Raw genomic sequence first — 18,871 nt, 5'->3', positions numbered from 1 at the left:
TCCCCTCTTCCCTTCCCGCCTGTCTGCAAACCCAGAAACATTGAGGAACTCTGCATTAGGGCCTTCCTCCCTAAGTGACCCAACCTCCATCATAACAATACTGTTGCTTTATTTTCTTAACTGGGATTCAGAAAAAGATTACTTTATAATTTTGTATTCACCCCAAGCACTAGGATTCTAGATGATACACAATAAGCAAAACCAGAAAAAGAACACAGAGACACAATATATTTAATACCATAAACAATGGTCACGTATTACTCGTACTATGGGCCATGTTTTATGGAATAAATGAGACTCCAAGATTGTTAGTGGAGAAATATGCAAAAATAATGTCAACAATATCTGCTTATCCCAGGTCCTTGGGAAGAACTCAGTGGATGGATAAAAATGACAAATCCAGTCTGAACATCTGGCTGATTATGCAGCAAATCAAAATAATAAACATGGCTGACTGTGCAACAAATCACAATAACTATATCATTTGTATTCTGATAAGTGCCCCTTTCCCAAACTAGATGTTAAGCAATGGATAGAAAAGGAGCTAAGGTGAGTAACTATTTAAACAACATCAATGGGCTGCTACTTTTCCACAGGTAATCAAGAATAGGTATTGACCAGGGACGAGTTCCAGAAAGCAAAATTAGTACTGCTAGCACTGTGATGCGATGCGATGCGATGTGACGTGAGCAGGTACATGGTACTCTTCCGTTCATGTTTCATCTTATTCTATTCTATTGAAAATCCAGATTGGAAGCTTCTCTCTGTAGATACATTCAGCCAAAGCAGCAGGAGAAATAGTTTTATCGAGTCCGTAAACCTCAGAGCTATGAGTAGATCTTTGTTTAAATGGTCAGCGTACATGTTTGACATTCCTACTTCGAATATCTCCCTATATTTACACAGGCAGGAAATGGGAAGGGGAGGAAAAAAAAGACCAGCTATTGGAGAGGAGAAGACACGCAAAAACATTGGTTTTGTAATCTGACCGGAATAGGGAGGTCACGAGTTCTGCTGTGCCATAAAGCACAGTTTTACCTAACTTCAGGAAACGACGACATCTCATCTGGAACCTCCTATGGACGAGCACCCTCTAGTAGTCCTAGGAATGTTTAATTAAATCCTGATTCTCAAATAAAAGCTGCCACCTACCAAGATGCCACCACCACATTTCCCCTTAGCTTCCTTCAGAGATTCCCTCTTCTAGTGCTAACCAAATTCAAGGCAGCTTAACATATTTGCTCTGATGAGATCACACAGCCCATAGTGGTATGGCTGCAAGCCATCTGTTCCATTATACTGCAATTTCCTTTCTTCGTCTTTTTTCTTTCTTTTTTTTTGGTCTCATTTGTTTGGAAAGACAGGCTCTCAGCCTGCATTTGAAATATTTCAAAGTGATATGAAAGATGATGCAATTAAAACAAAAATGACTAGAAGGACCACAGCTCTTAATGCAGCTCACACCAAATGTATTTTAACGTGCTCATCATTTAATGGCTGCAGGACAGGAGCTCTGGATCGCTTAACGCTCCCTTCCCCCTTCTTTATGTAGTAACGTGAAAAGCTTAAAAGAGCATTCTGAAAGCATAAGAGCAACTTTCAAGACTCCTGCTTATGTGGGCAGCTTTTGGGGAGAGTGTGACAAATATACACAAAGCGTGCAATGAATAATTCTCTGTTGAACATATTAGTAAATTTTAAGTCTAGTTTTCCACGATGAAGTGCTACCCTAGTTATTTATACTACTGGATTTCTCCCCTGTTCCTTTGGGTCATTTGATTCTATACACATGGAAAGATTTTAGAAAAGATCAAATTTCTCATCATGGGAAAGTTTCATGGGGTGTCTCTCTCCAGCCAGCCCATGGAGAACCTTTTTCTATATAGCTTTGGAGCATCAACATTTGAAAGAAGAAAAGTGTGGGAGATGTCAGAGGAACACCATGGACAGAACACAACCCCTAGCCTTTAAAAAAAAAATCTGACCCATGGGGAAAAAATTAGATAAGCTGTGAATATTTCTTTTCTCCCTAAAATCAGCATCTACCCTTATTTTCCTTCTGCTGATCTGTTGTTCAACAGATGTTGAAACACACTGGGGGAAGAGGATTACCCTGTCATCTTGTCATGTAAGTTATATATAACTACAGCCCATACTGTGTGCTGTTTTATCAAGAGCATGTGGGTCCTATTCATCTTCTGTGGGGCTCACCAAAATATATGGCTGCAGAATTATCTCATTTTCTCTGTCAAGGAGGCTAAATTGAAAGAATATTACGATTTTAAGGCAATTTACAAGATGCTTCCCGACAGGAGTAAATCCTATCTGATCAATATATCTCAATGAAGTTGCAACTTAACAAAATATAATACACACTGTAGCTTGTTTTGAGAGACAATTTGGGGTAACGGTTGAAGTACGTGGGTAGAAACTGGGAAACAGTGAGTTTTAATCCCATCTTAGGCACAAAGCCATCTGGGTAACCTTGGCCAGTCACTATCTTCCAGCCCCAGGAAGGAGATAATGGCAAACTACTTCTGAAATCTTGCCAAGAAAACAGCAGGGATTTGTCCAGGCAATTGCCAGAAGTTAACTCCAAAGCACACACAGAGACACAAACACATGCAGCTTGGTTTTGTGGCTACTGACTTCAAATACTCTGCGAGCCAACTATTCTTAATTTATCTTCCTTTCCTTCCATTCATTCACTCACAATTCCTATTTTAATGTCTTTAACTGTGGGAGTCATCGATGAGCAGCAAGCATCTAAATATTAAAATGTTACTTTCCTTATTTATTTTTAATTTTCTTCAGACTTTTTCAGAACACTTTCCCTATTAATTTTCTTTCAATTCCTGCCTAGATGTCTTCCAAACGAAGTGTTTATTTGGAGAGTTTCTTTTATTAGACAATTAATTTATTAGAGTTTCTTAAAATCAAGGCAATCCATTCCCATAATATTTTTTCCCCTCTGCTTCAAAGCAAATCGGGAATAACTTTTATCTACCTTCATTCAGGGTTTTTTTTCCCCTATGGAAACCATAATAACCTTTTCTATTTATCACCTCCAGATAAAATGAGAATAATTCAGAGATTTAAGAAGGTGCATCATTTAAAATGAGCAGCAGTTTTATCACCATAGCCAGTCATTGTTGCAGGACTGCCTCCTCTGAATTCTGTGTAACCTCCTTTATGAAAGAGCTATTAGATTTTTGCTGGTAAAAAACTAAACAGCACGCAGTATTTAGATAGCTGTCTTTCCATTTCCCAAGGTCTTTAAAAAGAAGCTTTGCTTGTGTTATCTCTTCCACAGGGTGCTTTTGAAGTTTCTTTTGAAAAAAATCAGCTCACCTTATTGCTAGAGACAGTAGAAGGTTGGTATTGCTGTCCATTGACCTCAGTCAGTTTGGCCATCCATAATTTCCAATCTAGAAGGTTCAGTGAAACATTTTGCATTCTGTTGTCTTTTAGATTGGTAGAAACTAGAGGAGTGGAAGACCATCAGAGATATGCTTGCCTTTATCTATCTATCTATCTATCTATCTATCTATCTATCTATCTATCTATCTATCTATCTATCTCCATCCATCCATCCATCCATCCATCCATCCATTAATCTATCATCCATTATATTTATATAGCCAATCATCTCACAGATTTATGACTGCAGGCAACATACCATAAAAAAGCAAACAAAAAATGACATTTTTTTAAAAAAAATCAACAATTAAACTATTATTGGTAAGTTTAATTTTTGATTCATGGTCTTGTATGCTGTAAGAAGTTTTATCAAGTAGCTGAATGTAGTTTGGTGCTCTGTAGTTGCCAAGAAAATTCTCAACATCCTCCTAGAATCCTTTCCAGGTGATTTTCTCTGGCCCCACCAACAGATCTTCGAACTGCTTGTCATTGATGATGTATCTGATCTAGCTGATAAATTTCTTACACCATACAAGACCATGACATGCAACATGTAGCTTAAGATTCATTTTCTGCTTTCACACTTTGACTTCTTTCCCAAAAATCTAAGTGCAGCCAATGATGAACATGGTGAACAGCATTGCCATAATGGAAATGGAAAATGGTTATCAGTGCAACTGAAATCCTGGATGACTATTGTTGGACACTGCAGTGGGATGGATCAGAGGATGAGAACAAACAAAAATCAGCAGTAGAAAACACTTTTGGCCCTGTTGAACTCACACAGCAGGTCAGAAACATTATGCAATTAAATCATTATAGTCATTAAAAGTTAATCTCACATTTCTTAAAATACCTATGTGATACAGTCACTCCAAAATTATACTTCTGTTCAGTTTGAAGGGATCCACAATAAACCCCAAAACAGGAAACAACCTTTTGAATAAAAAATGTCCAATTATCAAAGGTTCAGAAAGAGTTCCATTTGCTCTCCAGCAAATGAGAAGCCAGTTTTATTTTTTTCTCTCCTGTTTAACTTTTGTCATTGTTAGTCTTAAGAAAGACCTTTGGTGGGTCTTCCTTCCTTCCTTCCTTCCTTCCTTCCTTCCTTCCTTCCTTCCTTCCTTCCTTCCTTCCTTCCTTCCTTCCTTCCTTCCTTCCTTCCCTCCTTCCTTCCTTCCTTCCTTCCTTCCTTCCATCAGATGAAATCTTTTGTTTAGCACTCAACACAAACAGCTTAGGAATAGATGAACAGTTCTGGACAGTCAGGGATCCAGTGAAATCTGAGCTGGTTGGTGTTTGTGGTGACCTTGATTTCCTTTGATTTCCCTGAAGACTAGGAGATCCTGATGTGAACAACAACATTTCACAGCAGCCTTTGTTGTAAAATAAAATTCCTACATCCCCCTCAGGAATAAGACATGCCTTTCACACTCTTCAGTCACAATGTCACTAGGAAGTGTCTGGTTCACATCCAGTTGCTATTAGTGGTTTCATGTCTGAAAGGACAGATTGATACCATGACAGTCTGGTCAGGTCTTCCTGGGTGATCTTAACAGCTCTCTCCCAAGCTGCTGATTCCATCTCATGCAGGTTGCAAAGATAAGAAGCAGTGCCACTAATACTCATTTTTTAACCTCAAACCCCTCCCCTTCAGGTACAAATACATTGCAAAGGTGGCAAACTATATTAGGAGCTTTTCAAAGAGTGGAGCAATGTGACTTCTGCTCTCCATTCTACATGTGCCAGTTGGCTCTGAGCAGCAATAAACACGTGGCAGATTAAGGAAATGACTATTAAAAAAAACAGCTGTGACAAACGTTCTTTTCATTTTTAGTTATTAAAATGAATACCGTAAAAATGCTTTCCTCAAAAAATAATTAAATCAGTTGAATGTTGAGCTAATAATCAATCTGATATACTATGACTTCAGAGTAACTTCAAATTGATTTGGATGTTGCTCCTCCTCCTCCTCCTCCTCCTCCTCCTCCTCCTCCTCCTCCTCCTCCTCCTCCTCCTCCTCCTCCCTTCTTCTTTATTATCATAATCACCATGGAAAAGACTAGATTTTCTCTAGGATAATCTGTTCTCAGATTGGACCTTCAGGTTATCCAGTGATACACCCTTTGCCACTCTAATTAAATTCATCTTCCTTGCTGTTGATCATCCTCCTTTTTTTCTTTTTTTCCTTTCCATCTTTCTCAGTATTGTGGATAATTTGTTTAGAATATGATAATTTGAAACTTATTATTAATTCCTCAGCTGCAAACACTGAATTGATTGTTCTATGATCCAGTTGTTGAGTGTATGTTTGGGGGGGGGGCTAAATTCATTTAACAACTATCTCACTTAGCAACAGAAAATTTGGGCTCAATTGTGATTGTAAGTCAAGGACTGCCTGTAAAGGTTTCACGTAAAGAAAAAGTTCTGCAATTTTCTTAAGCATATACCACAGGTTGACATATATATATGGCTCAGTGAGCTTGTCGATCAGAAGGTCGGCAGTTTGGCGGGTCAAATCCCGAGTGCCACGTAACAGAGTGAGCGCCTGTTACTCGTCCCAGCTTCTGCCAACCTAGCAGTTCGAAAGCACGTAAAAATGCAAGTAGAAAAATAGGAACCACTACGGTGGGAAGGTAACAGCGTTCCGTGCGCCTTTGGCGTCTAGTCATGCCGGCCACATGACCACGGAGACGTCCTCGGACAAGCGCTGGCTCTTCGGCTTTGAAACGGAGATGAGCACCGGCCCCTAGAGTCGGAAACGACTAGCATGCATGTGCGGGGGAACCTTTACCTAGCATCTGGAATCTCCCTTTCTATGAAAGGGTCTAATGTTTTTCTTTCCTAAGCATTTGTTTTCTAACATGTGAAATTATTAAGTTTCCTTTTTCTTGGTAATGCTATGTAGACTGACCTCTTTGAATCCATTGGCTACTAGGTTGCTCTGTAGATTTCTTGGCACAGTTTTGGATTCTTCTTTTGTGGCTTGCCATATTTATGCAGATATTCCATCAATTCCTGTAGCCTTCTGCTGCACAAAATTTAGTATATTTCTTTCATCTTTATTTGATCTTTGAGTCAGTTACTATTTGTCCATTAGCATCTTTAGCGTACCAATTTGAGGATGGAGCCCATTTTGGGAGTTCAGAAATCTTTTGGAATACTTTCCTTGTGTTTTAATGTTTCCATCTTTAATATGTTCCATCTCTAATGTTGTGGTAATATTGCTTTTTGTCTTTTTTAACAACACTTTGAAATGCTCTGTTCTTCCTGAAATCCTTGTCTTTCTTGGCTTTGATATCTCTTGTCTTTCCAACATTTATTATGATGTCCAGTTTGCTTTCCCCCCCCCCCCCCATGTTTTTTTGATTTTTGGCAGTCTTTTTTTCGTATTTATGTTCAACAGCTTCTTTTGATTTCATTCCACAGTTGTTCTGGGGTGTTTTTTTTTATAAATAAGGTTCAGGACTCCAAAGCAGCTCCTAATGTTTCCCTTGAAAAATATAGGTATCTCCTCAATATTTTATTGTGGGAACTGATTAGCTTTCTTCTGTTTTTGTTTGGACTTGGGCTTGCAGATCAGCAGTCCATAATTTGTGCTTTTGACCTGTCATTGCTGAGCTCTTCTATCTCCTGGTGCCAATAATACTGTATAGTCCGTTTCATTTCTGTTTACTTCATTTGCTGATGTCCACTGATACAGGTGTTTTGGTTGTTGGAAGATTGTGCTGGCAATCAATGAACTTGCAGAAATTGAGAAGTGATTCTTCTGCTTCATTTCTGTTTATAAGAACTACAGTTCAAATAGGTTTTCTTCCGTAGCTTTCCTTCTTATGTCCAACTTTGGCATTGCAGTATCTAACCACAAGCAGCACAACTTGTTTATTCTCTTGGTTTCAGATTAAACATTACCACGAATTTTATCAGTCTCCTCTTTTTTCTTTCTTTCTTTCTTTCTTTCTTTCTTTCTTTCTTTCTTTCTTTCTTTCTTTCTTTCTTTCTTTCTTTCTTTTTGCATTCTTCTGCATTGGAGCACAAATATGCAGAACTGTCATATTAAAGCAGGGGTGTCAAACTCAATTTCATTGAGGGCCGCATCAGCATTGCAGTTGCCCTCAGGGGGCCGGGTGGGTATGGCCAGGGTGGGCGTGGCCTACTGGGTGGGCATGGCTAGAGTGCGTATGGCCTACTGGGTGGGCGTGGCCAGCTCTACATCGTTGGCATCAAGGGTGCCTATGGGGGCCTGGGCAGGAGTGGGACAGATCTGTTCTGTACCAGCCTGCTACCGGCCCTGCAGAAAAGGCAACCCCTTTATAAACGGCAAGAGGCTGGAATGACGTCTGCCAAATTTATTACTACAAAAAACAAACAAGACACGAACCAAGATACAGGAGCTTTGAAACACTATCTGAGCGGTTGCTTTCAGCAAACCAGCCCTCCCCACACATTCCCTTTATAAAGAGTTCAGGGCGTGGCCTCTCTCTGCCTCCTTCCGAGAAGCCCCACAGCCTTCCTCTGTTTACTCCTACTTGACTGCCTCCTGCGTCGGGCGTCCTTGAACAGGGACAGCTGTGGGTCATCTTCATCCACACTGTCAGGCTCACATAGCTGGGTCTCCATGGTGACCAAGTGGGAGGGGCCTGCCTGAGGGCTATCATCAGCAAGATCTTCAACCCCCTCAGCAAGCTCTTCAACACCCCCCTCCTCCTCTGAGTCGTCCGACCCAACTGCCGAACCCACAGGCTGACCCTGAATCACAACAAGATCTGAGGGTCTCTGGCAGAAGGAGGGTCTCTGGGCCAGGGCCAAGGCAGTGGGGGCCGTTCCCTCCCTGTTTCCAGGATGGCTTCACGGGCCACATGAAACCACTTTGCGGGCCGGATCCGGCCCCCGGGCCTTGTGTTTGACATGTCTGTATTAAAGGATAGTTTGTAAAGTCTAATTGATATTATTCAGTCATTGATTGCATTGTACTACAATCTTTTCCTTGCTATAACCTTCCTGACTATGAAAATAAGAATGCTCCTGCCTTCCTTTTTGTAAAGTAATAATCTTGAGTAATAATCTTTTACCTTTTCTCTAAAATTGAAAATGAAATTGAATTTGCTGATGTTAATGTGTGATTGTTTCAGTTCATATTTCTATGTGTTTGACCTTTCTCGTGTTTATGCTTCTTATGTTCCATGTTATAATAATAATAAAGTTGGAAGGGACCTTGGAGGTCATCTGGTCCAACCCCCTGCTCAGGCAGGAAACCCTATGCTATTTCAGACAAATGACTGTCCAGTTCTTAAAAACTTCCAGTGTTGGAGTATTCACCGCTTCTGGAGGCAGGTTGTTCCACTGGTTAATTGTTCTAACTGTCAAGAAGTCTCTCCTTAGTACTAGGTTGCTTCTCTCCTTGACTAGTTTCCATCCGTTGCTTCTTGTCCTGTCTTCAGGCGCTTTGGAGAATAGCTTGACTTCCTCTTCTTTGTGGCAGCCCCTGAGATATTGGAACACTTGCTATCATGTCACCCCTCACCCTTCTCTTCGTTAAACTAGACATACCCAATTCCAGCAACAGTTCCTTATATGTTTTAGCCTCCAGTCCCCTAATCATCTTTGTTGCTCTTCTCTGTACTCTTTCTAGAATTCCCATTGTAATTCTTTGTTAGCAGCTTAGGTTTTCTTCTCCCCCTTGGCAACATCAGCAAGCAGACATCCCAACCATTTAATCAAAGTATGTACTGAGCAGTATTAATAATCTGAAAGATTCTCAGCTCTTATTCATTAGCACATTGACTGCTGCCTGACTTTCTGGGTCAAATATTTAGCAGTGTTATCACCAATCATTTTATCTTATCTACCCATGTGGTTCTCTTGGTAAAATACAGGAATAATTTACCTCTACCTCCTCTGCTTTTGACGTTAGTATTTGTCAAGATTTACTAATATTAAATACTAAATCACCAAATACTAATACTAAAATATTACTAAAGTGATCTGATTCTCAGTCATCTGGTCATGCTTGTCCCAAAGGTGCTTTTTCAACTGTAGAGACATCTGGACTTTCTTATTTTTCTTTTCTTGTCTTTTTTTGAAGATGTTTCACTTCTCATCCAAGAAGCTTCTTCAGGTCTGACTGGATGCCGAGAAATGGAAGCATTTATATTCCTTGCAGACAGCTAGTCATGTGCATTCTTTTAGGGATTCATTGAGGCCACCTGGAGGTTTATCTGTGTCCTCAGGGTCACCTGAGTAGTGCAAATAGGTGTGGAGTCTTCTTGGAACTGTTGAAAGGACTGTGCTGCAGATTGGAGATAGATGATGTTGTATCCCTCCCTTCTATCGAGAGAGGGCTCTTCAATTTTGAAGAAGCTTCTTGGATGAGAAGCGAAAGGTCTTCAAAGAAAAACAAGAAAGTCCAGTTGCCTCTTGAAAAAGCACCTTTGGGACTTCCACTCCATTACAATATAGATGCCTGCTTGCTTTAGCTGGGCAGTTATTCATTCTTGGGTTACCCAGCTGGGAATATATCCTCTCGACATACACTCCCAGGATTCTTTGCTTGTCTTTCTCAGGAGCGCATCACCACCAACACCACCACAATGAAAGTGGCACAGAAAGACATAAGAGACAAAAGAGTCAGAACTATGATGATGCAGAGATTATAATTGCAGTATTGTAAGCAAACTTGATCCCAATGAGGCTCAAAGTTGCCTCGGCTTCCATCTTTCCGAGGTCAGTAGAATGAGGACCTAGACTGTTGGGGACAATAGGCTGCCTCTGCAAACCGCTTAGAGAGGGCTGTAAACACAAGCGGTATATAAGTCTACGTGCTCTTGCTCTTGCTATAAAGGTAGCCATCCACATTAGTTTCTTTTTTCCCCTAAAAGGTATGGTTATGATTGATCCTATCAAGGGTAACCTAAATGTGGCTTTGGGGGTGATATCTATATACACGGATGATGATATCTGATATAAATATAATGTAAATACAATGAATAATATAAATATTAAGATAATTGGTTCTACTTCTAAACAGTTTGTAGGTTTCTGTGGTTTTCTCCAAGCTTTCCATATCAAGCTTTTAAGGGAAGAAAATGCATACTTGATTATTCTTCATTCTCAGTAGAAAGAAGATCCCACACGTGGAAAGGTAATGTATCAGGGACAAAAGTAAACTAGTTTTCTCCCTCATATACTACTTCTCTACTTGTACGGATTCTTTGCAAGTAGAGGACTTGACTGACTGACTGCTGGACAGAAGGGTAAAAATGAAAAGTGTAGCAAAAAAAAAAATTACAAATTGAAATAAGTGTGTGCAATGAGCACGGAGCTGAAATAGCAAACAACAATTTTCACTTTTGCGAGCCATGATACTTTCATAAGCTTCTGTTTCAGGAGATTTTGCCAGATCAAGATCCTTATTCCACATCAGTCTTAGGCTACATTTCCCCCCCAATGGATAGAAATACAGAGATGTCATCTAATAACAAGACCCAGATATTTTTTAGTTAATCCTCTCCTGAGATGAAAGCATTAGCATTAAAACCTACATTTTCATCAGACAATTAGACTGAGCCAATCAGTGCACCTACTCATCATCTTCTTAGATGTAACAAAAATAAAGTACACTACTACGGGTCAATAACTGTTCTCTGAACCTTCCTATTCTTACTAGTTTTCCTTATCTTGAAGTTCTGTAATTGAAGGTAGATTATTCACCAAAGATGTCTGCTATTAAGTATACTACTGCCCTCTACTGGATTCCACCAACACTTTTTCAGATCAGCAAATCAGTTTATTTAAGAGGCAAAAATCTCACCAAATTTTTACAAGTTCAAAGCAATCTCAGAAAAGGAAAGCAAGAGAATGGAGCCAAAAGAAATCACCATATCTGTCTATAAGGGATTGTGGTTCATATATTGTGATCAGAAATGAGATCCTGCTTGGAATTTGAGCACATCAAAAGGATACTATGTAAAGAAATGTAGAAGCAGAATACATATTAGTGGCATCTTTAAGGATCCATCAAGGACTAAAGCAGAAGACGTGTTATCAGCTCTAGTTCTTTAGTTCTAGAAAGTTTTCTCTCTTAAAGACCTCCAAATAAAAAAGGTTCTAAAAATATTGTATCCAATGCAAGGTTTTCTGGCGATTAAAAATATAGAGTTGAAGACCACATGGGTCTTCCTGCTAACTGAATCCTTCCCCAGGATAACAGAATATCAGAGTTGGAAGGGACCTTGGAGGACTTCTAGTCCAATCCACTGCTCAAGCAGGAAACCCTATACCATTTCAGAAAAATGGCTGTCCAGTCTCTTCTTAAAAACTTCCTGTAATGGAGCATCCAGAACTTCTGAAGGCAAATCATTCCACTGATTGATAGTTCTAACTGTCAGGAAATTTCTCCTTAGTTCTAGGTTGCTTCTCTCCTTGATTTGTTTCCATCCACTGAGTATTACCATCCCCAATAAGATCTTGCATTTCAGTGACCTAGCTAGCTCTACATCCACCCAGGTAGTGGTTCTCCTCCCAAAAAGTTAAGGAAGTATCCAGGACTTTCTGGAATTTTTTCCAATCACCTTTCCAGCAGTGGTCACAGAAAACATTTACATTGTCTTGTATATCAGAAAGTAAGGATTCCCTTGGGTAGGCTATCATACTGGATAGCATGTCCTAGTGGGATACTAAAACAGTAAATTCAAACTATACTGGAGGCTGATACATATAAGGATGCCAAAGGCCTCTGCCATAGATGTATGTTATCTCAGAATGCCACACTTAAAATGCACTCCTCAGCCCAAGTAACAGCAAAGAGCCTTGGTGGAGCAGTGGGCTAATGCCTCCTTAAGTAACACCAGCTGCCTGCAATTAGTGCAGGTTTGTGTCCCACCAGGCTCAAGGTTGACTCAGCCTTCCATCCTTCCGAGGTAGGTAAAATGAGGACCCAGATTGTTGGGGGCAATAAGCTGACTTTGTAATAATGCCACTTGGGGGGGGCAAAAGCCCTAATAAGCAGGCATATACATAGAATGAAGGCTATTGCTAAGCACATTGATTTGTGCTTAGATTGTAAGCCGCCCTGAGTCTTCGGAGAAGGGCGGGATATAAATGGGATTTAAAAAAAAAAAGGAGTTGATCTCCTTCCTCTCATCATTCATGAAAATGAGAATCTCCTGAGGTCAGCCCTTTGTAGAAGGGAAGGTCAAAAATTCCAGGAATGTTCTTAATTGTTGTAGGTAGAATAATGAGATTTTGAAAACACGCCAAGAGTTCCTGTCTGCTTTATCTTATACCAAAGAAAGTTAAGATGGAGTTATTTTGAATTAGCTATTTTGTACTTCATTTTCATTCCCTCTTTCTTAGGAATGAATACTAAAAGCTCCCCTTTAATAAGTCATTCCTTCCTTCTCCATTCCAAAGGCCAGGACTACATTCCTTCACATCTGGCATTCAGAATAGTTCTGAAGAAAAGAAATATTGAAGTAGTTTCAATATTCATATAAAAACACTTCTGAAAAGAAATGCCCAACCATTCCAACTCTTTGTAGAGCTAGTTTTGAGGACATTTACTTAAAAAACTATGCTTATAGAATCAAGCAAGTTCAAATGAGCGATGACATACCTATCACCAATGACTATGTTCTCCATAGCTGCTGCAGCTGGAACCCTCCTACAATGACACAGCATTATCACGTGAACTACAACTGATAGGCCCTAGAACAGGGGTTTCAAACTGCCAGCCTATGGGCTGGATGCGTCAAGCCAAAACCTCGCCCACCCCATTGCTGGCAATGGGAAAAAAGTCATGATACGTCGCGACACATCATGTGACATCGTGAGTTTGACACCCGTGCCCTAGAAGTACTTGCCTATCCTCTTCCTTAACTCAATGGGCCTTATGTCCAGCTAAGAATGCCTAGGATGCAGCCTTAAAAGCCATATGTCATCGAGTTTTGAATTATGTGTGAGAATATCTACTTCTTCCAAATAATCCTCTTAAAATCAGTAGGCAAAGTAAAAAATTGTAAATGAAACCCATGTGAAAATGAAAAGGTTGAGAAAGATGACCATTTTCTTATATGCTCTTAAATGGAAATTTAAAAGGCATATGTTTTCACATTTCTTCCTCATTATTCTTAAAAATAATTAAAATGAAGCACTGTGTAGTTGAAAATCAGTTAGACTGATTTTAAGTTAGAGTTGAAGAAAGTTTTAAGAAACTTTATGCTGAGGATACTAAACTAGGTCCATTTTTTTCTTACAGAGAAAGATCCTCCTAATATTAACATAAATTGGCAAAACTGAAAATCATCTAACATTTCTCAGATATTTCACTTGCCAAGGACCCCTTAAAGCCTTCTTCAAATTTTGTTTTAGGTCAGTTTGTTTTGGCTGCTCTTGATATCCAAACAGCAAATTATTTTATAGCATGAACCCTTGCTGGGGTTGACCTGATTTTGTTCAATTATTTGAGTGGTGGCCCAGATTTTTTGGGGGAAGTGGCTGGGTAATGTCACACACAACTTTATACAACTTTGACTGTCTACTTGGTTCAGTGGTTCATTCTCTCTCTCTCTCTCTCTCTCTCTCTCTCTCTCTCTCTCTCTCTCTCTCTCTCTCTCTCTCTCTCTCTCTCTCTCTCTCTCTCTCTCTCTCTCTCTCTCTCTCTCATGTGTGTATGTGTTTGAAAGTTTGAAGTTCTCTCATGCCAAAATGGTATTTTCCAATTTTTGCCTTGGAACCCTGAGTTAACTAATTTGTGCTGAAAGGCATTGTCAGCTGTTGGGATTGAACCATAGCCATAGAATCGATAAAAGAAATAGTGTTACAGCTGAATTACAGAGCAGTAATTCCTGGCTCCAGTAGGCTGATTCAATCATAGAAAACTCTTGCAGCATTCCCAAGAATAATCTGAAGAAATTCTAAAGACAAAGGTTAGATTTGGCAACTTGGAATCCTGGCAGAGAGAATGTTTCCCTTCATAGCAACTGCAAGCAGACACAATTCAATCTGTTTCCATTTGTTGGTAAAATTTCTAAAAGGTCTCTCTTCAAACGGGCCGCCAATGCTATTAGAATTACTCATATCATTTCCTTAGTAGATACTTAGAAGTATGATATATCACTATACTCTTTAGTTCCATTTCATTTCAAGGACAATAGATAGCGGAGAACTGTAGCTTGGATGCTTTGAGATTTGGCTATAGGAATTGACAGCAGAACATGTTCCTTTTGGATCTGTCATCAATCATTGCTAAATGTCTGCAGCCAAAGAACAGTTGAAGCAAAAGAAAGCATCAATTTTCCTACAAATATTTGCACAAATAATGTATAGCTTTCCTCCAACAGCCAGAACTAAGCTGATGCTTTTTTATCATTATTATGAGGAGCTTTTCCAGTACATTTTTCAGGCTGTAGCAAGTGCACCCATGGAGGTGAGCAATCCGTAACAACTGAACTGAACTGAATGCAAAATCAATAATAATGAGCAATGCTTTAATATTCTAATTACAGTAATCTTTATGGAAAGTAAGTAAAATAAACGATTTTTCTCTGGCCCTAGAAAACAAAAAAGAAAATCAGGAATGAGAACATAACAACTTCTCATGGTAGAGGGTGGTATAAACTCTTCAAGGCTCCTTATAAACCAGTTTCTTCATCAAACAAAAAGCAGAGTTTCCAAAGACAGTTGTAACCCGCAGACAGGCAGAAGAGGTGATATTTCCAATACTGTGGTTGGAAAAAAAAATCTTCGATGTCACTTTTCTGCCTTACCCATCAGCAACTGCAGCTTCAAGAAAAATTGGGCAAAGCATTGGAGCAGAAAGAGGGAACACAAACATAGAATCTAGATTTTTCAGCCTGGTAGACAAGATCATGAAGAGGATTCAGTTAACATTTCCATGTGCAAGATAGATTGCATATGTGCTACCAAGTCTTAATATCTTGTTATTTTGAGATTGCAAACACCCAGAAATTATATTCTAGTGTAGTCTTCATACAGTTTTTTTAAAAAACACTTCTCTCAGCTTTCTTGAGAAAAACTTATGAGTCCTGGCCTCTTGTGCAGATGATCCAACCCTGCCCTTGCCACCCCCCCACCAAAAAAAACCCTTGATTGCAGCTCTTGGTTGCCAAAGATTGCCCACCCCTGTTTTAGCAGAAGGTTTACATCCAAAAGTCAGAGCGCTTCGTTTGTGTCCTGAAGTAAACTAGAGAATTTTCTCTGGGTGCCTGTATAAGGAACACTGGTGGGATCAGAAGAATGCATCAATCATAATGAAGCATTAATGCATACCTGAAGTCAACTGGGGGATGAGGTAGTGATTAAGAAATGGAACAACAATTCAATCGTAATGCACCTGTAATATTTTGGAAGCCAGAGAAAACAGGTGATCTATATTAGTTAATATTTAGGACAGGATATAAGATATCTATTTTTAGAATGTATAGAATCTTGTGTTGAGCTTTTTCTACCCCAAAATATTGACATATCTAAAACTGTGTTTCCTCATTATTTTTATTTCTCTATGAAAGAAGCTTGTTTTTTTTCTTTTCTCAGAGAGCCTTAAAATTTATCATTTTGTTTTTCTTTTACATTATTCATAGAGCCCTGCTGGCGCAGTGGTTAAAGTGCAGTATTGTAGGCAAACTCTGCCCATAGCCTGAAGTTCGATCCTGACAGGATGTCCGTTCTTCTGAGTTTCGTAAAAGGTGGACCCACATTGGGGGGGGGGGAGAATATGTAAATAATGCTCTACATTATCAACTCCCCAGAGAGTGCTGCAAAGTGCTATGGGTAGTATATAAGTCTAAGTGCTATTGTTATTGCTAAATGCTACTGCTATCCTAGAATAGAATAGAATAGAATAGAATAGAATAGAATAGAATAGAATAGAATAGAATAGAATAGAATAGAATAGAATAGAATAGAATAGAACAGAATAGAAGCTTGAAGGGACCTGGGAGGTCTTCTAGTCCAGCCCCCTGTTCAAGCAGGAGAACCTATACCATTGTCAGGACCCACCCCAATTCATATCTTAGGAAATAAGGACTCTTGGAGCCGAGTTGTCCAAAAGGAAAATTTTTTTACTAAGAATAAGATTGGTTGTGGAGATATGAGACAGGATCTGGTCTTGAGTCACATTTCAAATCTATATAAGCATTCCCGGTTCAACCCACTCCCCTCAAAACTCCATTTGGTTAGTATCCCATCAGTTTGGTTGTCATGTCCTTCCGTGGGAAGAAAGGAACTTCGTGCATTCCTTTGTTGATTGCCTTCTTCCTACAGCCCCAACAGACAGATCACTTCCCCCACTTTGTTCCCCCAGATCAAAGGTTCTTTGAAAGCAGCTACAGATAGACTGAATAAACAATCCCCCCTCCTTCTACCAGTATGGCAGAATCCCAGTAGGCACAATATATTAACCATACATTTATGAATGTGATATCAATGGATTCTGACAATCTGCTCTCCTTTCAAAAGAAGGATAGGTCCATCTGCGGGAAGAAGAAAAGAGAAAAAAATATATAAATGTTAACCCGGTTTGTTTGGATATTCTGTATGAAATCTCTTGAGCAACTTTGGTGTTCTAACATGGTGTTTATTAACCCACTCATTTTCCGAGGAAGGGAGGTGTTTCCATGCCACTAAATATTGGATCTTTCCGTGGTGTTTTCTGGAATCCAAGATTTCTTTCACCTCAAAATGTTGTTCTCCCTCCACCATGATTGGGGGTGGTGGTGGTGGTGAGGTTCTTGTTCGTAGGGGTGACTGTTGTTCTCTTTATTAGACTGCAGTGAAAGGTTGGGTGTATCCGTCTAAGGGTTTTGGGTAGTTCTAATTCGACTGTCACTGGGTTTATGATCCTTTTAATTGGAAAAGGACCAATATATTTTTGACCTAGTTTCTTACAGGGTTGGAGTGATTTGAGGTATTTTGTGGATAAATAAACCATCTCTCCTACCCTGAAAGTTGCAAGATTGGTTCTTTTTTTGTCTGCCTGTGTCTTGTATGCTTTTCTAGCTGCTTGTAATGCTTCCTGAACTATTGGCCAGGTGTTTTGTAATTTAGCAATCCATTCCTTCAGCTCGGGAATGACCGGTTCCTTTGGGGTTAGTTCTGGTATTGGGTTAAAGCTCTGACCCGTAGCTACTTGAAAAGGAGTGTAACCTGTGCTAGAGTGGACTGCATTATTATATGCTACTTCTGCGAAATGCAGTAGGTCCGTCCAATTTGACTGCTGGAAATTAAGAAAGCATCTTAAATATTGTTCAAGTACTGAGTTCAATCGTTCAGCCAATCCGTCCGACTGAGGATGATGACTAGATGACAGTCCTTGGGTGGTTCCTAAAAGGGATAAAAATTCTTTCCAAAATGCTGACGTAAATTGCACCCCTCTATCAGATATGATGCGTTATGGTGCCCCGTGCAATCTGTAAATATGCTGTATGAAAAGTTTCACTAATGCTTTTGCAGTCGGGATTTTTTGGCAAGGAATGAAATGTACTTGCTTAGAGAACAGATCTGTGACAGTCCAGACTACAGTGTTTCCATTACTTTGTGGTAGTTCTACAATAAAGTCCATGGCTATTTCTTTCCATGGGGCTGAGGGGTTCGCCACCGGTTGTAGCAGTCCTGGCGATTTCCCTTGCAGCCTCTTAGCCATTGCGCAAGTTTGACAGGTGCCCGCATAGCTTTCTATGTCTTTTTTCATGGATGGCCACCAAAATTGCCTTTTAGTTAAATGTAAGGTTTTTACAAACCCAAAATGTCCTGCTGATTTTGTATCATGGCACAGTTGCATGAAATTGATTCTCTGGGTGGCAGGTATATATAGCTTCTCCCCCAACCAAGGCAGTTCATCTTTCATTGTGCACACATGTCTATTTTTCTGGAACCATTCATCGCTTTCCAAAGCTTTCCGGAATTCTATTCCAGTTTGGCCATCCACCTTCAGCTTCATTTTTTCCTGTGCCCTGGTGGTGACTGGAACTGCCAGTTGTTGTTCAGGCACAAGTGGTTTAAAGACAGTAGTGCTTGTGCTGTTATATTGGGGCAAGCGAGATAATGCGTCTGCCAGGAAATTTTTCCCTCCTGGTAAGTGTTTGAGCGTACAGTTGAATCGGTGGAAATGTTGGGACCAGCGCACTTGCTTAGGAGTGAGTTTCCTTGGCATTTTTAGTGCTTCCAAATTTTTGTGATCTGTCCAGACTTGGAAAGGTATTTTATTTCCTTCTAAAAATTGGCGCCATGTTAGTAATGCCCACCTCAACGAGAATGCCTCTTTTTCCCATTCCCAACGTTGTTCTGTTTCTGTGAGTTTTCTGGATGTGTATGCGCATGGTTGCAATGTCCCCCCCATCATTTTCTTGTAATAATACAGCTCCTACTGCTACATCACTCGCATCTGCTTGTATTACAAAAGGTTTGTCAGGATCTGGGTGTTTTAGGACGGGTT

Source organism: Vipera ursinii (genome assembly GCF_947247035.1).
Source record: "Vipera ursinii genome assembly, chromosome: 3".
NCBI classification, from domain to species: Eukaryota; Metazoa; Chordata; class Lepidosauria; order Squamata; family Viperidae; genus Vipera; species Vipera ursinii.
The sequence above is the reverse complement of the archived record's forward strand: the minus strand, read 5'-3'. Positions refer to the sequence as shown.